The 20356-nt window shown below is 41.4% G+C and overlaps 1 pseudogene; it reads left to right on the top strand.

The window, feature by feature from the left end:
- Positions 1-3241: 3241 nt before the first annotated feature.
- Positions 3242-3747, top strand: LOC104653781 (annotated as a pseudogene).
- Positions 3748-20356: the final 16609 nt, after the last annotated feature.

Here is a 20356-nt window from a genome sequence, read left to right as displayed (position 1 = left end):
TGGGAGGCTGAGGTGGGAGGATTGCTTGAGCCCAGGAGGTTGAGGCTGCAGTGAGTCATGATCCTGCCACTGCACTCCAGCCTTGGTGGCAGAGCTAGACTCTGTCTCAAAAAAAAAAAAGATGGTGGGAAAAACAAGCAGTTAAGTATTTCAAACAATGCTAATAAAATTGTTTAAAAGTTTATAAGAAAAAAGTAAGCTACTTTGAACATTCTGCAGGAATACAGCAAATATATTCTTATACTGCTCATTAAAATACATTTGAGGCACCTGATGTCAACTTATTTTTCCCTTGACCTACCCTCAGGATGTGGAATAAACTTGATTGAACTCAGTTTACGATGGGATTAAGTTCTTCCCAAAGTAAAGTGTAATACATTTCACTATAATTCCAAATTATTATTACAACAGTCACACCTTGACAAAACAAAAGAATTGGAGTTAATAAACATCCTAACTCTTGTTGTCAAGATTTCATCAGGTATTAATTTTTAAATTAAGTGTTAAATATTTATTAAGTATGAAGTAATGTTACATATTAAATATTAAGTATTTAATATTTAAAATATTAATTGTAATATTAAACAGCAGAATGAAGTTACACATTAGTTATGAATTTAAAATATTTCTTTGTGGATTTAATGTGTGCAAATGCAGATTCTTTTTTCTTCCTTTTTTTTTTGAGACAGAGTCTTGCTCTGTCACCCAGGCTGGAGTGCAGTGGTGGGATCTCGGCTCACTGCAGCCTCTGCCTCCTGGGTTCAAGTGATCTCCTGCCTCAGCCTCCTGGGTAACTGGGATTACACGCATGCACCACCACGCCCAGCTAATTTTTGTATTTTTAGTAGAGATGGGGTTTCTCCATATTGGCCAGGCTGGTCTTGAAGTTCTAACCTCAGGTGATTCACCCGCCTTGGCCACCTAAAGTGTTGGTATTACAAGTGTGAGCCACCGTGCCTGGCCAGATTTTTTACATGGATATATTGTGTCATGGTGAAGTCTGGGCTTTTAGTGTAGACGTCAGCAGAATAGTGTACATTGTATGCAGTAAGTACTTTCTGGAACTAGGTGAGGAGCTAGGATTAATGTACCTGAATACTGTACAAGATACACTCCCACCCCCACCTTTTCTAGTTTCCAATGTCCATTACTCCTCTGTCTATGCCCATGTGTACACATTATTTAGCTCCCAGTTCTACGTGAGAACATACAGTATTTGACTTTCTGATTTTGAATAATTTCACTTAATAGGCTCCAATTCCATCTATGTTGCTGCAGAAGATATGATTTCATTCTTTTTTATGACTGAGTAGTATTTCATTGTGTGTATGTAAATATATACAAAACATTTTCTTTATCCAGTCCAATGGACACCTAGGTTGATTCCATATCTTTGCTACTGTGAATAATGCTTCAACAAATATGGCAGTGCAGGTATCTTTGATGTAATGATTTCTTTTCCTTTGAGTGGATTGGATACTCAGTAGTGGCATTGCTGGATGGAATGGTAGTTTTATTTTAGAAATCTCTGTTCTGTTTTCCATAGAGGTTGAACTAATTTACATTCTCATCAGCAGTGTATAAGCCTTCCTTTTTCTCTGCATCCTCGCCAGCTTCTACTATTTTTTGACTTTTTAATCATAGCCACTCTAACTGGTGTAAAATGGTGTCTCATTGTGGTTTTAATTTTCATCTATAGTGATTAGTGTTAATCATCGATTTAAGCATACTCTGTTTTAGTTAGTTTTATATGTTTACATGTTAAATAAAAGCTGACATTCTGAACAGATCTTAAAGCAATGAGTTATCAGAAAGAATTATTTTAGTTTTGTTGAAGTCATGTCTATATTTGACTTCCAAACATACATAAACCTCAAATGTCCTATGGGAGATCGATTTGAAAGCTGTTGATAACAGAGATGGTTTATATTCTTTGTTTCCTAAGTCACTGTAATTTTATAATGCTGATAAAATCTGTCCAACAGAGAAAAATAAAGTTTTGTGAATGCACCTCTGCATGTCCAACACAGAAATCAGTTTCCCTGTCCAGGACAAAATAGGAATCACAGAAACAGAGAAATTAAAATGTTTGGAAATCAAATTAGCATTACATATTCCTTGGTAAAATTGTATCTACAAATATACACCAACATGGAATCACTAGTTATTTCTCTGTGACACACTGCCCCGAAACTTAGTAGCTAAAAAAAACAACTACTCGTTGTTAGCACGAGAATGGTTTTGTAATTTGGATTGGGCTCAGCTGGGTGGCTCTTCTTGTCTTGCCTGGACTCCCTCATGATCTGTGGTCAGTTCACAGGTTGGCTGGGGGCTTGAGGGTCTAGGACAGACTCAGGCAAGGTGACAACTCATTTCAGCTTCTAGTGGTTTGAACAAACTCCAGTAGTTTGGTTCAGATTTGTACACATAGGACCTGGGCAGAGGTCCAAGAGCTGAAACATGCAAGACCTTGTGAAGCCCAGGTTTAAAACTGGCATGCTATCCCTTCTGCTGCATGCTGTTGACTAAAGAAAGACAATGCAGATTCACGGGGAGGGCTAATGCACTTCACTTGTTAATGGGAGGAGTGACAAAGTTGTCTTACATAGGGAGGGGCTATGGCAGGTGGCCAGTTTGCAATGAACCACAAATAGTAAAATATACTATTGTTGAGTTCTCTAAAAGTATATTATATTTCATCTCAAAAAAAAAAAATCTAAGAGAAGTGTTGAAATCTCTCTAGAAAAGACCATATAGCTAGATTTTTAGGTTTTCATATTGATTATGATGATACCAAAAAATTAAACTATTGGATTAACTTGGAAATTAACAAAGCTCAGTACAGCTTTTTTAATGGTGCACTTCCATTATTCATTATATAAATTATTTAAATCCAGGAACAGATAGTAGGGATTGTCAAATAGAAGCACTTTAATTGAGAACCATACAGATGTGTCACTAAAGTATCACTTAACTCTAGCCCTTTAATAATGCACACTCATGTTTTTAAGGGAAAAGAGTGAAATAAAATAGAGCACGTAGCTTTCATATAAGGAGAGGGGGAATATAGAAATAGATTTTAACTCAATCAATTCGAGAGTAGGCAGCAAAGAAGAAAATGGAGAGCATTTGGTAAATGGAAGACACAAAATAAGCAGGAGAAAATAAGATCCAATATATCAGATATAAGAATAAATGGAGTTCTCTTTGCCATCTTTTCTCCTCCCTTGGAGATGCTGCCATGAATGTGGAGGTTTGCAGTTTCAGAGGGTACAAGATCTACCCCAGACACGGGAGGTGCTATGCCAGGACCAACGACGCGAAGGTTTTCCAGTGTCTTAATGCAAAATGCGAGTTGGCGTTCCTTTCCAAGAGGAATCCTTGGCAGGTAAACTGGACTCTCCTCTACAGAAGGAAGCACAAAAAAGGACAATTGGAAGAAATTCAACAGAAAAGAACTGGCCAAGCAAATTTCAGAGGGCCCTTACTGGTACAATCTCTCGCTGACATAATGGCCAAGAGGAATGAGAAAATTGACGTTAGAAAGGCTCAATGAGAACAAGCTATCAGGGCTCATAAAGAAGCAAAAAAGACTAAGCAAGCAGCTAAAAAGACTGCAATGGCTGCTGCTAAGACATCTATTAGGTTGGTGCAAAAGTAATTGCGTTTTTGCCAAAGGCAGCACCTGGGCAGACGATTGCAAAGCCTGTGGAAGTTTCAGCTCCCCAAGATGGTGGAAAACGCTAAGCCAGTAGATCAGATTTTAAAGTAAAGATTGGACTATAACTCTAGGTTGTGCTGGAGATTTTATTCTCATGATAGGCATGTTGGGCCTCACATGATCATAGGTGAACTAATAAAGTTAAGAATATAAGAGGTAGGTATTTTATTAAAAAGTCTATTTGCTTAGCTGGGGTGTGTCGAGCACATTACGAAAACTTCTTTGTCTTAACTTTTTGTTTACAAGGCTGTAAGTACTAGGATGTTACATGGATTTGCCTGGCTCGGTGACAAATGCCTGCAGTCCCAACATTTGGGAGACCTAGGCAGGCAGATCGCCTGACCTCAGGAGTTCAAGACCAGCCTGGGCAACATGGCGAAACCCTGTCTCTACAAAAAGTACAAGCCCTGTTTCTACAAAAAATACAAAAATTATGAAAATGAACTGCAGGTGCATGGTGGCATGCACCTGTAGTTTCAGCTATTTAGGAGGCAGAGGTGGGAGGATCACATGAGCCCAGGAGGTCGAGGCTACAGTGAGTCAAGATTGCACCACTGCACTACAGCCTGGGTGACAGTGAGACCCTGTCTCAAAAATGAAAAAAAAAAAAAAAAAAAAAAAAAAAAGATGTACTTTTTAGACTATTTTCTAGTTAAATTACCTTTTCCTATGATAGACAAATTTAGTTTATATTGGGTTTGCCTTGTAGTTATTGGTATCTTGCCTATCATTTGCTAATAGGTGAGTCGAAGGTGCTTAAAACTATCAGCTGTATTAATCTGCTCTTGCTTACCGAAAATATGCCTAAATGAAAAGCACGTCTGCTTGAGTAAAGAGTAGCCTTAGCTAGACTCCTAGAGTAGTTTGTTGAGCTGGGGGTTTGCCAGAGCCATGCTAAATTGCAAAAATATCTGAATAAACTGCTGATATTCAAGAGCTATGTATATTGAAGATGTGATAAAATAGTAGTAATCAAAACTTACCTGTAAAGAATAGGCTTGTCCTTCTACAGAAAGTAGATCGTTTTTAACCTGCCAGCCTGTGCCAAGTTGCAAGGATACAGCAGTGGACAAATCACAGTGCTCTTTCAGGAAACATCAGAACACTAGGTGAGGGTATAGTCAATGTCAACATTTTCCTCCATCCCCATTCTTTCCAAGGTGATAGAATTAATTTTTCATTCTAGTGCATGTTACATTCAGACAGTTAAGTGTTGCAGATAAAATGAGTAAGTCCCTTTGGGAACCCGAAAGTGGAAACCAGATGTAAAATCAATATAAGACATATGTAAAGCTGGGTGCAGTGGCTCATGCCTGTAATCCCAGTACTTTGGGAGGCTGAGGGGGGCAGATCAGTTGAAGTCAGAAGTTTAAGCCCAGCCTGGCCAACATGGTGAAACCTCTTCTCTACTAAAAATACAAAAATTAGCTGAATGTGGTGGCACGTGCCTTAATCCCAGCTACTCGGGAGGCTGAGGCAGGAGACTCGCTTGAACCCGGGAGGTCGAGGTTGCAGTGAGCTGAGATCATGCCACTGCACTCCAGCCTGGGCAACAAAGGGAGACTCCATCCCCCCACTCCCCCCGCCAAAAAAAGAAAAAAAAAGTAAGGTAATACAGACTTTTGCTCATAAAAGCAAAATGTGAAGATTTTGCTTGGGGATAAAGCTCCCTTTTTTGGTATAGACAATATTAGGTTATATTTAGGAAATTACTGGGAAAATAAAATCATACCCAACTTGATAACTTTTGGATACTAAAATGTCCCCTTAAAAATAAATATATATATAAACAAATAAATGTGAATGGATTAAACTCATCTCTTAAGAGACAGATTTTTTCTAAGAGTGAACAAAAAAAAATAAAAATTTAAGGAGACACAAGTGAAGCATAAAAAACATAAAAGTTTGAAAATAAATATTAAAAACAGAGAAAATGCCGCAAATAAAGCTGGCATAATAATGCATTAGAAAAACAACTTCCAGGCAGAAATCATTACTGGGGATTACAGGATTCATTGCTTAAACAAAGGAACAATTTACTAGGAAAATATAATAATCTTTAACCTATATGAATCTAACAAAATTGCCCTAAAAGTACAAAGCAAATTCTCATAATTATAGAGAGAAATTAAAAATCACGACTGTGTAAAAAATTTAATGCTCTCTTGAAATCTGGCAAACAGATTTTTTGAAAAAGAATAACACTGATATCAATACATAGATAATCAGGTTCTTTCCAAGCACAGAGGCAAATGGTATAGGATTTGAACAATGAAAGCTACCCAGCATTGAGAATATATCTTTCCAAGTATATATGGCACTTTTGCTTAAAGTCACTACCACACTATGTTAAATAGGGTTTTTCTTTTATGAATATTAAATGTGATTGAGATAGCATTCTTTAATTAAAATGCAAAAACAGAAATAATTTATAAGAAGTAGCCTTTTCCACCCATACATTTGGAAAGTAAAATCAAAATTCTAAATAATTCACTCATTAAATACTTAAAACTACAAACAAAATGACAAACTATTTAGCATAGCATCACGTGAAAGTAGCTTGTACCCAAATAGATAATTTGATAGTGAGAGGGAATGTATAACTTTAAATGCATATTCTAGAAAATAAGAACTGCTGAAAGTTAATGAATTAAATATTCAACTCAAGAATTTTTAAAGCAGTGAACGAGAAAATCCACAAAAGATATCACAACAAAGCAAATTAATAAAAACAGAAATGAATAAAATACAACACAACAAACAGAAAATTAATAACACAGGAACAGAAAACCAAATACCACATGGGCTCACCTGTAAGTGGGAGCTAAACATGGGGTACTCAGGGACCCAAAGATGGGAACTATAGACACTGAGGGCTACTAGAGGGGAAGAGGCTGGGGGTGTTGAAAAACCACCTATGGGTACAATGCTCACTTCCTGGGTGATGGGATCATTTGTACTCCAAACCTTAGTGACATGCCATTTACCCATGTAACAAAGCTGCATCTGTATCCCCTGAACCTAAAATAAAAGTTAAAAAAAAGATATACAGACAAAAGTAACAGGAAATTAAAACTTGAAAAAATAGAGTGGATAATTAAACCAAAAGCCAGTTTTAAAAAATTACTAATGAAATAGAAAAGTCTGGCAAGATTTAGCAAGAATATAAGAACGCTGAGACCAGTAAACTATATTAAATACAAACAGGGAGTTAAAACTAACAGATAAAGACAAACTGAATATCTTAGAACAGCAGGGGGAAAAAGGCAAATTTCAGTAGATTAAAAAAAATTGAAAGAGTATGTACTGTTTTAAGGATGACATTCAAACAAATTTCTTATTACATTGACTCAATTCTGTGCAATTGAAATATTTCATTACTCAAAGTAGAAAGGAATTATATCTTAAGCATCTTAATTGGTGAACAGACTGCCAGAAATTTGAATGATCAACCTACACATCATTTCTAGCTTGAAGCATAATAAATGACTCAAAACAGATCCTGCTAATACATTTAGAGAATATGTTGTTTTTCATTGTAAGTAGTAAAATAGTTTCATGGGAAATTTATGAGACCAGAAAATTATGTTCTACTTTGGAAAGATTACAAGGCTAAACTCTGTTGTGAGAATGACTGAGACATCCCTTCGTTCAATCTCTTAAAATTTTAACTGAGAAGTACATCGTAGTACATCTTTTCTCCAGATTGGCAACATTTTGTGTGCTTTAATGTGGGTGATAAAATGCCATTGTTTAATAATGATGCCACAATCTTACTTTTTTTTTTTTTGTCTTTTTTTTTTTTTTTTTCCTTTTTGTGGAGAACGGGGTCTCGCTGTATTACCCAGGCAGGTCTCGAACTCCTGGGCTCAAGCTATCCTCCCGCCTCTGCCTCCCTGAGAGCTGGGATTACAGGTGTGAGCCACCGCGCCCGGCCAATCTTACGTTTTTTTATATGGCTTAGCATTGTACAAAATGTGTTGACATGTTGAATCTGTTTACCCATTTAATTAATATGTAATTTGTCCACATGACCACTTGCTCCTTCTTCATCATCATATCTAACTATCTATATATTTTTTGAGGCAGGGTCTTGCTCTGTTGCTCAGGCTGGAGTGCAGTGGTGCACTCATAGCTGTCTTCAGCCTCTACCTCTCGGGCTCAAGTGATCCTCCTGCCAGAGTCTTCCAAGTGGCTTGAACTACAGGTGCATCATCATTTTATTTTTTTATTTTTTGTGGAGACAGTGTTTCACCATGTTGCCCAGGCTGGTCTCCACCTCCTGGGCTCAAGAGATCCTCCTGCCTGGGCCTCCCAAGGTGCTGGGATCAAAGGTGTGAGCCACCGTGCCTGGTCATATTAATATTATAATTTTTTTCCCCCACAAATGTAAAATCTTAACATAATTAAGTGTGACTGACTTGCTCAAGGTCATATATCTAGAAAGTGTCTAAGTCAGGATTAACTTGAATCTCCTGACACATAGATTAGCGTTATTTCCACTAGAAGTTTTCCCATTCTTGGTGTGAGGAGATATTAACTATTTCTTCATGTGTGTAGATCTGTCTAGGTTTTTTTTTGGTGTGTGTGTGTGAGTGTATTTGTGTGTGTTTGTGTGTGCATATGTGTGTTTGTATGTGTATATATGTGTGTGTGTATGTGTGTGTGTATGTGTGTGGGTGTATGTGTGTGTGTATGTGTATATATGTGTGTGTGTATGTGTGTGTATGTGTGTGGGTGTATTTGTGTGTGTAAGTGTATATATGTGTGTGTGTATGTGTGTATGTGTGTGCGTATGTGTGTGTGTAAGGGCAATGTGACCCCTTGACTTATCATCCCCTGAAATCTCCAAAACGTAGATCTTGGGTGTTATGAAATATATAAGAACTTTGGTACTCGCTAACCAAAAATTGGAAGATGATGTTAATTTTTCCATCTTTACTATAAAATTCAGCAGTTCAACAGCAACAATAGCAACTGAATAAAGCTAAAAACTGGAGCGGTTAACTTCGTGAGCAAACTGGACCGCAGGCTTGTTATCAGTGGGTGGGTTGGTAGGTACCAAATGAAATATTGAATAAAAGCTATGGTCCAGAAGTCACAAACGGAAGGCACTGAAGACATTACCAAGCAGGGGTGACGGGTGGGCCCACATGACATGCGCATCCGTAGATAAATCAAGTTCAGCAGTCGTTCTCTCAGTCTTGTTACAAGATACGGTAGGTGGCCAATGTCAGTCCTGCTAATATCTGGGCTCCAACAGAATACATTGGAAATCTCAATCTAGCTTCTTTAAAATGGAGTCAATCCACTGCCTTGAAAAATCTCACCTCCAGGCCAAACACGATGGCTCACACCTTTAATCCCAGCACTTCGGGAGGCCCGGACAGGAGGATCGTTTGAGCCCAGGAGTTTGAGAAAAGTCTTGGCAACATAGTGAGACCTTGTCTCTAAAGAAAAATACAAAAATTAGCCAAGTGTGGTGGTACACACTTGTAGTCCCAGTTACTCGGGAGGCTGAGGTGGGAGGATAGCTAGAGTTCAGGAGGTCGAAGTTCACGCCAAGATCACGCCACTGCACTCCAGCCTGAGAGACAGAGCAAAACCCTGTCAAAGAAAAAAAAAAATTTCCTAAATCTGAATGGACAAAGAGCTTATATCAAATAATTTTTTTTTGAGTAAATAGAATAACCTTATGTTACAGAACACAAGGGTTATTGGGTTTCATTTTCTATGTCAAACCAAGCTTGGCTAAAAGAAACCTCAAAAAGCCACTTAATTCAGAGCTAGTACAGAAAGCACAACATTCAATAAACTCAGCAATGGTGAACATCAAATAATTTGCTGTGGCAATAAAAAAAAAACAAAAAAAAACTATTTTATTTAAAACTTTGAAGTTCACGGGTGCATGTGAATGTGACATAGGTAAACTTGTGTCATGTGGGTTTGTTGCCCAGATTATTTCATCACCTAGGTACTAAGCTTAGTACCTATTAGTTATTTTTCCTGATCCTCTCCCTCCTCCCTCTACCCTCTGAAAGGCCCCAGTGTGTGTTGCTCCCTTGTATGTGTCCATGTGTTCTCATAATTTATCTCCCACTTATAAATGGGAACATGTGATCTTTGCTTTTCTGTTCCTGCATTAGTTGGCTGAGGATAATGGCCTCCAGCCCCATCCATGTTCCTGCAAAGGACATGATCTTGTTCTTGTTTATGGCTGCAAAGTATTTTACGGTGTCTATGTACCACATTTGCTTTATCTAGTCCATGTTGATGGGCATTTAGGCTTATTCCCATTCAAATGCAATCATGGTGCTAACATAGTGCTATGAGATCTTGATATTTGCTAAAATATAAAATAGAACATGAGATGTTTTTGGAAAGAAATGCCTATTGTGGAGTGGGAGGCATTTATGTGAAGCCTTTTATGTGTGATAGTAGCCAAGACAGAGCTAAAAACAAATGTGTACTGTTACTTTCTCCACTCAAAGACAATGGTGCTAGACACAAGACCAGATATCCCCATCCTGCTGTGTTTTGTTGGTCAAAACAGAGTGAGTGGGGAATTTGATTCAAACTCATCACCACTATTGTATAAACAGAGAAGACCAAGTGCCACTGATGGTTTGAGCTAGTTTAAATGGTTAGAAAAGTCAGAAGATGTAAATGAAAGTTTCGTTCTGGTCTTTCAAAACCTTCAGTAAACTGAAATCCTACTGAGCCATTCCACCCTTCTTACTGCTCACCCTAATACCATCTTCGGAATATACATCCTCTATCTTCTACTGTGATGTCTTTATATTGTATTACTCTTCTGTTACTGTGCATCAAATATCTGGAAATGTACAAACTTATTTTTTTTGAGACAGGGTCTTGCTCTGTCAATTAGGCTGGAGTGCAGCGGCAAGATCACAGCTCACTGCAGCCTTGACCTCCCGAACTCATGTGATCCTCCTGCCCCAGCCTCCCAAGTAGCTGGGACTACAGGCATGTGGCACCACGCCTGGCTAATTTTTGTATTTTTTGTAAAGATGGGGTTTTGCCAAGTTGCCCAGGCTGGTCTCGAACTCCTGGACTCAAGCAATTCATCCACTTCAGCCTCCCAAAGTATTGGGATTACAGGTGTGGGCCACCATGCCCCGCCAGGCTATGTCTTTTCTGGAAACCCAACTAAAGAAAGGATTGCATTCAAGCTCCCTTAGGTAGTCGGAAAAGTCCATTTACTGGGAAAAGTCCACTCTAGGAGCTTGGTGTAGTCCCCCACCAAGAGTCAGCAAGAAAGCACGAGACTGAGGTCTCTGTTTTCTTGCTGACTGTTGGCCAGGGACCACACTCAGTTCCTTCCTAGAGGCTGACCCCGGGTCCTTGCCCTGTGGAACCCTTCACAGGGAGTTCAAAGCATGGCTGTTTGCTTTTTCAAAGTCAGCAAGAGAAAGACCAGAAAGAGAATCTTAATTAATTTGAATCTCTCCCTCAGGGAAGGCTTGAAACTGTTTATTTTTAAAGACTCACCTGATTAGGTGTGACACACTCAAAATCATCTTAAAGTCATGACTCAAAGTCAGTTGATTAGAGACCTTAATTACATGTTCAAAATCTCTTTATTTGCCCATCAGTGGTAGGCTGATGAAAGAAAATGTGGTATGTATACACCATGGAATACTATGCAGCCATAAAAAAGACTGAGATAATGGCTTTTGCAGGAACATGAATGGAACTGGAGGCCATTATCCTTAGCAAATTAATGTAGGAACAGAAAGACAAATACTGCATGTTCTCACTTATATGTAGGAACTAAATGATGAGAACGTGTGGATGCATAGTGAGGAACAACACACACACTGGGGCCTACTTGAGGGTGGAGGGTGGGAGGAAGAACGGGATCAGGACAAATAACTAATGGGTAGTAGGCTTAGAACCTGGGCGATGAAATAATCTGTATAACAAACCCCATGACACAAGTTTACCTACGTAACAAACCCTCACATATGCCCCGAACCCAAAATAAAAGTTTAAAAAAATAGCAAACATGCTATTACCATATGGCATCCCCCACCAAAGAAACCCAATAAAATCTCTTTACCTTTGCCATATAATATACCTTAATCAAAGGATTGACTAGCCCATTATATTCTTAGCATCCATAGCAGGAAGTAGAAATCGTGGGGAGCATCTTAAAAATTCTTCCGACCACTGCCCACCTCTGACCACTAATGGTATACATCCTTTCCAAACACAAAATGCATTCACATCCTTCAATCCTCCCAGGAGTCTCCTCTTCCTCTTCTTGAAAGGATGTCACCCTCTATCTCTAAGTTGTTCTTGAGTCCTCAACTTACATTGGCTTCCATTTTTAAAAATGTTATTTTTCACAATAAAGTGAGTCATGTATGTTTTTCTCCCTCGCTGCTTTGAGGGTAGAAACATTCCTTGTGTTTCTTTGGCAGATCACAGAAACTAAAATGTAGCTCAGTAAAATTGTGTACAACTCACAAATACTTGTTCATCGACTGGACAATTTTGCAGGGTGAGACTGCAAAAATTAAGGGCCCCTAAAAATAATAAACTTAAGAGATGAAACAAATATGTAAGAAAGAGCCATGAAAACTAAATTCTCAAGTAATTCACAATGGCTGAAATGCTTAGGATATTATATTATTCTAATGCAGTGTAAAAAATTCTAATACGTATATTAATGATCTCATTATGATGTTGAGATTAATAGGTATATTAATGGTATCAAGGTGAGGGAAAATTGTGAGCTATGTGAGATGTTCTTCAAGTATCAGCAACTTCATAGTTGAGATAATCCAATAGGGAGATACATTTTTAAAAAGTCTCTTGAGATGGAGCGTTAAAATCTTTGATACAGAGAAAAATTCTGCAAAACTGTAAATTAGAAACTCTCCACCCCTCTCTGTGGCATCTCCAGATTGTTTTAATACATGTGCATTCACAAACAGCCAAAAAGCAAACAAATATTTCACAGGGTTGATTAGTGTTTGCCTTCGATAAAAAGAAAAAAAATTGGGAGCGATAGAGGGAGCTCTTGCCCTATGGAAGACAGATACCAAAGCAGTCCTGCATGGTTCTTTCCCACTTGGACAAAAATAAATAAATAAGAATGAAAACAAACCCCGACAGTTAGAAAAGAAGAGCTACTATTATTCTCAGTAACTTGATGATCACAGCCTGCCCTGCTGAGGTTGGCAAAGGCTCTGTGGGTTTGCTTTGCTGGAGCGGTAAGTGTTCAGGGAGCAAGCAGTGCAGGGCTGAGCTGCCCAAGTCAGCAGCCTAATTAATCTCGCAGGCTCAGTGGGGACTGTTGGGTTTAATCATGAGCTGCAAGGGTGAAGCCGGACGCATGTGTTCACGCTGAGGCAAAATGAGGGCCGAGCAAACAGGGGTAAGTGCATCGGTTTGCATGTGTCAGAGAGATGAGGAAGGAAAAGAACTTGGACATCCATTATCAAAGGCAAAACAAACCTGGCAGACCTGTTTCACCACCTTCCAATCAATACGTCTTATCTATTCAAATTCCCTGCACGCTGCACCAACATTCGTTTGCTGATCAGATTCTAGAATGTGTGCACCTGTGCGTCAAAATGAAGGCATGGTCTTCCCCGCACTTTGGGGAAAAGGGCATCGTTGCTGTCAGACGCTTGATACAAAATATTAGTTCTAGCCAAGTGTTCAAAACTCTAGCAAGTGAATATAAATGCACTGTTTTTGTTTGTTCTTTGTGTTTTTATCCTTACATCTGGTGGGGAATTTTCTTGAGTAGCTCTTTTTTTTTTTTTTTTAAAAAAAAACAACAAACCAGTTTTATTGAGGTATAATTGATCTGCAAAAGAGGCACATATTTACCGTATACAATCTGATGAGTTTGGACATATGTGTGCACCTGTGTTACTGTTGGGATTGCTGTTGTGAAACCTCGATTCTTGTCTTCTTAGTTTCAAAGAATTTAAACAACAGACACACAGCAAAGGAGATGCAGCATAGAGTAACTTATTGCAAAGGAAAAAGAATATTTTGAAAGTTCGGTGCAGAATAGACAGTACACCCTGAGAGAGAGAAATTTCAGGGTGGGATTCTCATAAGGGTGAGAGAGCAATGATTATTGATAGACAAACTCCCTTTATGGGAGTCTTACATGATGATACATAAGGAGGTGGAAAGAGGTGTTGCTAGTAAGCATGTTCTGGGTGGTCCTCTGGGTGCACATGCGCAGTAGCTGTATATGCTTGTTCATGGACTGCAGGTCTCATTAGCATCTTATATCTCTACCTGCAGGTGTGCTTTTTACTATTAAAATGAGAAAAGGGTCAGTTTGAGTACAGGTAGAATAAAAATGCATGCGGTCTCTGGAAGGGAAAGTCCCTACTGAGGATAGCTTAGCTTGAATGAGCTCAATGACAATGCAAATGCTGAGGTTTATTGTGTTGACTGTACAGTCACCAGAGTTGCTGTGTCCCAAGGACACTGTCACTTTCTTTAATACTATCATCACTATCAAGATAAGAAACATATTCATTACCTCCAAAAGCTTTTTCTGTCCCTTTTTCTTTTTTGGATTTTTCTTGAGTGTGTGTGTATATATGTGAGGACTAAGCTCTGATTTCTTATCTTGCCCAAATTCCTATCTCAAGAGTCTGGGAGTCATGCCCTAAAAGCCATAAATTCTCATCAGATGAGTTTTATTTAACCCTATATATTGTGACTTACCTTCCAGTCTGACTCTAGCATAATGTTACATGACAAAGAAGAAAATAAAAATATTTTATCCCAAAACATGTTTCTTTGCCATATTTTGAAATGACCTTGCAAAGCCATCCTTTGTGGGGGAAAATGTGCATCTGTAAAGAATCTCTATTCACATAGCTAGATCTTTTTCTTCCAGGCCCTCCTAATCCTAAAGAGATTAACTGAGAGTCTAGCACCTTTTAAAGGGTCTGAATAGGAAATGTTTGTCATCTATTATCTCTAAGGACTGCCACTATGAGACTCCAAAAGAACCTTGGTCTTCACAATCTTTTATCTTAACCTGAACATTTCCTTTCTATTAATCCCAGGTCTTTAGACGAACTTAACCAATTGTCAACCAGAAAATGTTTAAATTTACCTATAGCCTGGAAGCCCCCTACTTTGAATTGTCCTGCCTTTCTGGACCAAACCAATGTATTTCTCAAATGTATCTGATTGATGTCTCATGCCTCCCTAAAATATATAAAACCAAACTGTGCCCCTCCCACCTTGGGCACATGTTCTCAGGACCTCCTGAGGGCTGTGTCATGGGCCGTGGTCACTCGTATTTGGTTCAGAATAAATCCCTTCAAATACTTTACAGAGTTTGACTCTTTTTTCTGACAATGTGTGTGATAAGAACACACAACATGAGATCTACTCCCCTCTTAACAAGTTGTTAAGTGTACAAAATACTGCATGATTCCATTTGTTGTGTTATAATATATGTTGGCTTTTGTTCATTGTTCCTGGCCCATAACTCCCATAACCCTGGTTACAGCCTTTTGTCATAATATCGGGTGTGTCAGGCCTCAAGGGCAGGGCTTTCACCTTCTCCTGCATTCCTTTCATTCTAATGTTCCCCTGCCTTTCTGAGTGTGGGTTTCAAGACCCTCCTGATACAGACAGGAAACAGGGAAATATTGGGTAGAAGAGGGCTGTTCCCTGGCAAAGGCATCACCCTCAAACCTGAATACCTGCGGCCCTAACTGGGAACAGGCATTCCCGTTTTTGCACCCAAAAGTTGTCTTTTGGCCCACCACACCCATCTATCCTGTATCCATATAAACCCCAAACCCCTGGTTCCAGAAGGAGATGAGAGACAAACAGAAGAGCAGAAAAGTGGCAGAACAGTACGGCAGAGAGAAGAAAAGAAGCATCTGAACACTGAGAGGAGTCCAGCTGGGGATGGTCGGAGAGGAGATAGGCCACTGGGCAGCCAAACTCCAGGGGAAGACCATCTTTCCACTCCATCCCCCCTTCCAGCTCCCCATCCATCTTGCTGAGAACCACCTCCACCACTCAGTACAACCCCCACACTCATCTTTTAAGTCCTTGTGTGACCTGATTGTTCCGGGATGCTGGACAAGAGCTCGGGATAAGGGAGGAGACCAGCCCTCGTATTGTCTTATGCCCAATTTCTGCCTCCAAAGAAAGAAGAAGTAAAACTAAAAGGTAGAAATGAAATCCACAAGAGACAACCTGGTGCCACACCCTGGGCCTGGTAGTTAAAGATTGACCCCTGACCTAATCAGTTATTTTAATAAGAAATGCACTGTGAAGATCCCTGTCTGGTTCCGTTCCGTTCTAATTACCAGTGCATGCAGCCCCTAGTCACTTACCCTCGGCTTGCTCAATGGATCATGACCATCTCACACGGACCACCTTAGAGTTGTGAGCCCTTAAAAGGGGCAGGAATTGCTCAATCGGGGAGTGCCATTGTTGGAGACATGAGTCTTGCAGAAGCTCCCGGTGGAATAAAGCACTTCCTTCTTTAACTCACTGTCTGAGGGGTTTTGTCTGCGGCTTGTCCTGCTACATTTCTTGGTTCCCTGACCAGGAAGCGAGGTAATTAATGAATGGTCAAGGCAGCCCCTTGGGCGGCTTAGGCCTGCCCTGTGGAGCAACCCTGTGGGGGACTCCGGCCAGCTAGAGTGACGCAGACCCTGAGAGCACTCCCAGGTAGGCAATTGCCCCAGTGGAACTCCTTGCCAGAGCAGTGTGTGGCAGCCTCCCATGGAGGATCATTGCAGGGGCTAAGCATCAGGAAGCAACTGGCACTTGCAGTCCAGACATCTGAAACTTGGTAAGACTGGTCTTTGGAACTTGCCCACTCTATTTGAGTGGAAGCATGGTCTGATCACCCACAGCATGCCCATACTGGCACTTTGGTTTTTGTTTTTGACATGACTTGGATTGCTTGATACTTTGGTTTTGGTTTTGACCTGGCTTGGATTTCTTGATACTCTGATTTTGGTTCTGATTCTGGTTTGGTGTAAACTGAAAAAGTGTGTGTGTGCCCTTTTTACCCGTTCTTTGTTTTGTGGTGTGCGTGTGGTGTGAGCATGGTGTTTTGTCTCAAGGAAACATGGGTTAGGCACAAAGTAAGCCCACTCCACTAGGAACTATGTTGAAAAATTTCAAAAAGGGATTTAAGGGAGACTATGGAGTTACTATGACACCAGGAAAACTTAGAACTTTGTGTGAGATAGACTGGCCTGCATTAGAGGTGGGTTGGCCACCAGAAGGAAGCCTAGACAGGTCCCTTGTCTCAAAGGTATGGCACAGGGTAACCTGTGAGTCAGGTCACCCAGATCAGTTCCCATATATAGATTCTTGGTTACAGCTAGTTTCGGACCCCCCACAGTGGTTAAGAGGACAGGCAGCAGCAGTACTAGTAGCAAAGGGACAGTTAGTTAAGGAAAGTCCTTGCTCCACCTGCGAGGGAAGTCAGCACCAAAAGTCCTGTCTGACCCAACATCAGAAGAATCATGGCAGGAACTGGTACCAGCAATACCCCCTCCTTATCAAGAGGAAGGGCTCCCAACTCCTGAGCCCACAGCACCTCCACCTCCACCAGATAGCCACACTCCTAGACCACCCACAGTAGACAAAAGAGGAAGTGAAGCTGCGGGAGACACTCCTCCCTTGGCAGCTTGCTTACGGCCCAAGACTGGAATCCAAATGCCCCTGAGACAGCAGCAATATACTGGGGTAGATGAGGATGGACACATGGTGGAAAGACGTGCCTTTGTGTATCAACCTTTCACCTCTGCTGACCTCTTCAATTGGAAAAATAACACTCCATCTTACACCGAAAAGCCTCAAGCTTTTTTTTTTTTTTGAGACGGAGTCTCGCTCTGTCGCCCAGGCTGGAGTGCAGTGGCCGGATCTCGGCTCACTGCAAGCTCCGCCTCCTGGGATCCCGCCATTCTCCTGCCTCAGCCTCCCGAGTAGCTGGGACTACAGGCGCCGCCACCTCACCCGGCTACTGGCTACTGTTTTTGTATTTTTTTTTAGTAGAGATGGGGTTTCACCAGGTTAGCCAGGATGGTCTCGATCTCCTGACCTCGTGATCTGCCCGTCTCGGCCTCCCAAAGTGCTGGGATTACAGGCTTGAGCCACCGCGCCCGGCCAGCCTCAAGCTTTAATTGACTTGCTCCAAACTATTATACAGACTCATAATCCTACTTGGGCTGATTGCCACCAGCTGCTCATGTACCTCTTTAATACAGATGAAAGGTGAAGGGTGCTCTGGGTGGCAACTAAGTGACTGGAGGAACATGTCCCAGCCGATTACCAAAACCCCCAAGAATATATAAGAATTCAGCTGCCAGGAACAGATCCCCAGTGGGATGCAAATGAGGGACCAGACATGGAGAGGCTAAGACGGTACTGTGAGGCATTAATAGAAGGTCTAAAGGAAGGGGCTCAAAAGGCTACAAATGTAAATACAGTTTCTGAGGTCATCCAAGGAAAAGAGGAGAGTCCAGTACAATTCTGTGAAAGTCTGTGTGAGGCTTACTGTATGTACACTCCTTTTGATCCAGGTAGCCCTGACAATCAGCGCATGATTAACATGGCCTTAGTTAGTCAAAGCATGGAAGAGATCAGGAGAAAATTGCAGAAACAGGTTGGATTTGCGGGTATGAATACCTCACAGTTACTGGAAATAGCCAATCAAGTGTTTGTAAATAGAGATGCAACAAGCCACAGAGAAAGCTGTAAGGAAGGCGAACACCAGGCCAGGCGAAACGCCGACTCACTGGCCATGGCCATTAGGGGAATTCCCCTGAAAGGAGAGGGAAAGGGAGGTTCCGGGAAGAATATCCAGTCTAATCACCCATGCTTGCAATGTAACCAATGCGCCTATTGTAAGGAAATAGGGCATTGGAAAGATAAGTGTCCCCAACAGAAGGAAAAGCAAGGTGGTTCAGAACAAAAGACCTCAGATGAAGACGAGGGAGCTTTGTTCAATCTGGCTGAAGGGCTACTGGACTGAAGGGGACTGGGCTTAAGCACCCCCAAGGAGTCCACAGTCAGGATTACAATTGGGGGCAAGGACATGAAGTTTTTGGTCGATACTGGTGCTGAACATTCAGTAGTGACCACTCCAGTCACCCCCTTATCCAAGAAAACCATTGATATAATTGGAGCAACAGGAGTTTTTTTTTTTTTTTTTTTTTTTTTTTTTTTTTTTTTTTTTTTTTTGAGACAAAGTGTTGCTCTTGTCACGCAGACTGGAGTGCAATGGCACGGTCTCAGCTCACTGCAACCTCCGCCTCCCAGGTTCAAGCGATTCTCCTGCCTCAGCCTCTGGAGTAGCTGGGATTACAGGCGCCTGCTACAACGCCCAGCTAATTTTTGTATTTTTAGTGGAGACGAGGTTTCACCATGTTGGCCAGAGCTGGTCTTGAACTCCTGACCACGTGATCCACCCGCTTCGGCCTCCCAAAGTGCTGGGATTACAGGCGTGAGCCACTGCGCCCGGCCTAAGAGTTTCCACTAAGCAGGCTTTCTGTCTACCATGGACCTGCTCAGTTGGGGGACATGAAATAGTTCACCAGTTCTTGTACATGCCTGACTGTCCCTTGCGCTTGCTGGGAAGAGACTTGCTTAGCAAACTGAAAGCCACCATCTCCTTTACAAAACAGGACTCTTTACAGCTAAAGTTACTGGGAACAGGAGTTATCATGGCCCTTACAGTCCCCCAGGAAGAAGAATGGAGACTTTTTCTAACTGAACCCAGCCAAGAGATAAAACCAGCTCTAGCTAAGCGATGGCTTCGAGTATGGGCAGAGGATAACCCTCCAGGACTGGCGTTCAACCAAGCCCCCATACTCATAGAAGTTAAGCCTGGGGCCCAACCAGTTAGACAAAAGCAGTATCAGGTTCCCAGGGAAGCTCTCGAAGGAATCCAGGTTCATCTCAGGCACTTGAAAGCCTATGGAATTATAGTTCCTTGCCAGTCTCCGTGGAACACCCCCCTCCTGCCTGTCCCTAAGCCAAGGACCAAGGACTACCGACCAGTACAGGACTTGCGCTTGGTCCACCAAGCTACAGTGACTCTGCACCCAACAGCTCCTAACTCTTACGCATTGTTAGGGCTGCTGCCAGCTGAGGACAGCTGGTTTACCTGTCTTAAAAGATACCTTCTTAAGCATCAGAATAGCTCCTAAGAGCCAGAAGCTGTTTGCCTTTCAGTGGGAAGATCCAGAGTCAGGTGTCACTACTCAGTACACTTGTACTCAGCTTCCCCAAGGGTTCAAGAACTCCCTTACTGTCTTCGGGGAGGCCCTGGCTCAAGACCTGCAAAAGTTTCCTGCTAAAGACCTAGGCTGCATCTTGCTCCTGTAAGTGGACGACCTTCTGCTGGGACACTCCACGGCAGTCGGGTGTGCGAAAGGAACTGATGCCCTGCTTCGGCACCTGGAGGACTGTGGGTATAAGGCATCCAAGAAGAAAGCTCAGATCTGCAGACAGCAGGTACGCTACCTGGGATTCACTGTTTGGAAAGGGGAGCGCAGCCTGGGGTCAGAAAGAAAGCAGGTCATCTGCAGCCTACCAGAACCTAAAACCAGAAGGCAAGTAAGGGAATTCCTAGGAGCT

Source organism: Rhinopithecus roxellana, chromosome 7 (assembly GCF_007565055.1).
Source record: "Rhinopithecus roxellana isolate Shanxi Qingling chromosome 7, ASM756505v1, whole genome shotgun sequence".
Classification (NCBI taxonomy): domain Eukaryota; kingdom Metazoa; phylum Chordata; class Mammalia; order Primates; family Cercopithecidae; genus Rhinopithecus; species Rhinopithecus roxellana.
The sequence above is the reverse complement of the archived record's forward strand: the minus strand, read 5'-3'. Positions and strand labels throughout refer to the sequence as shown.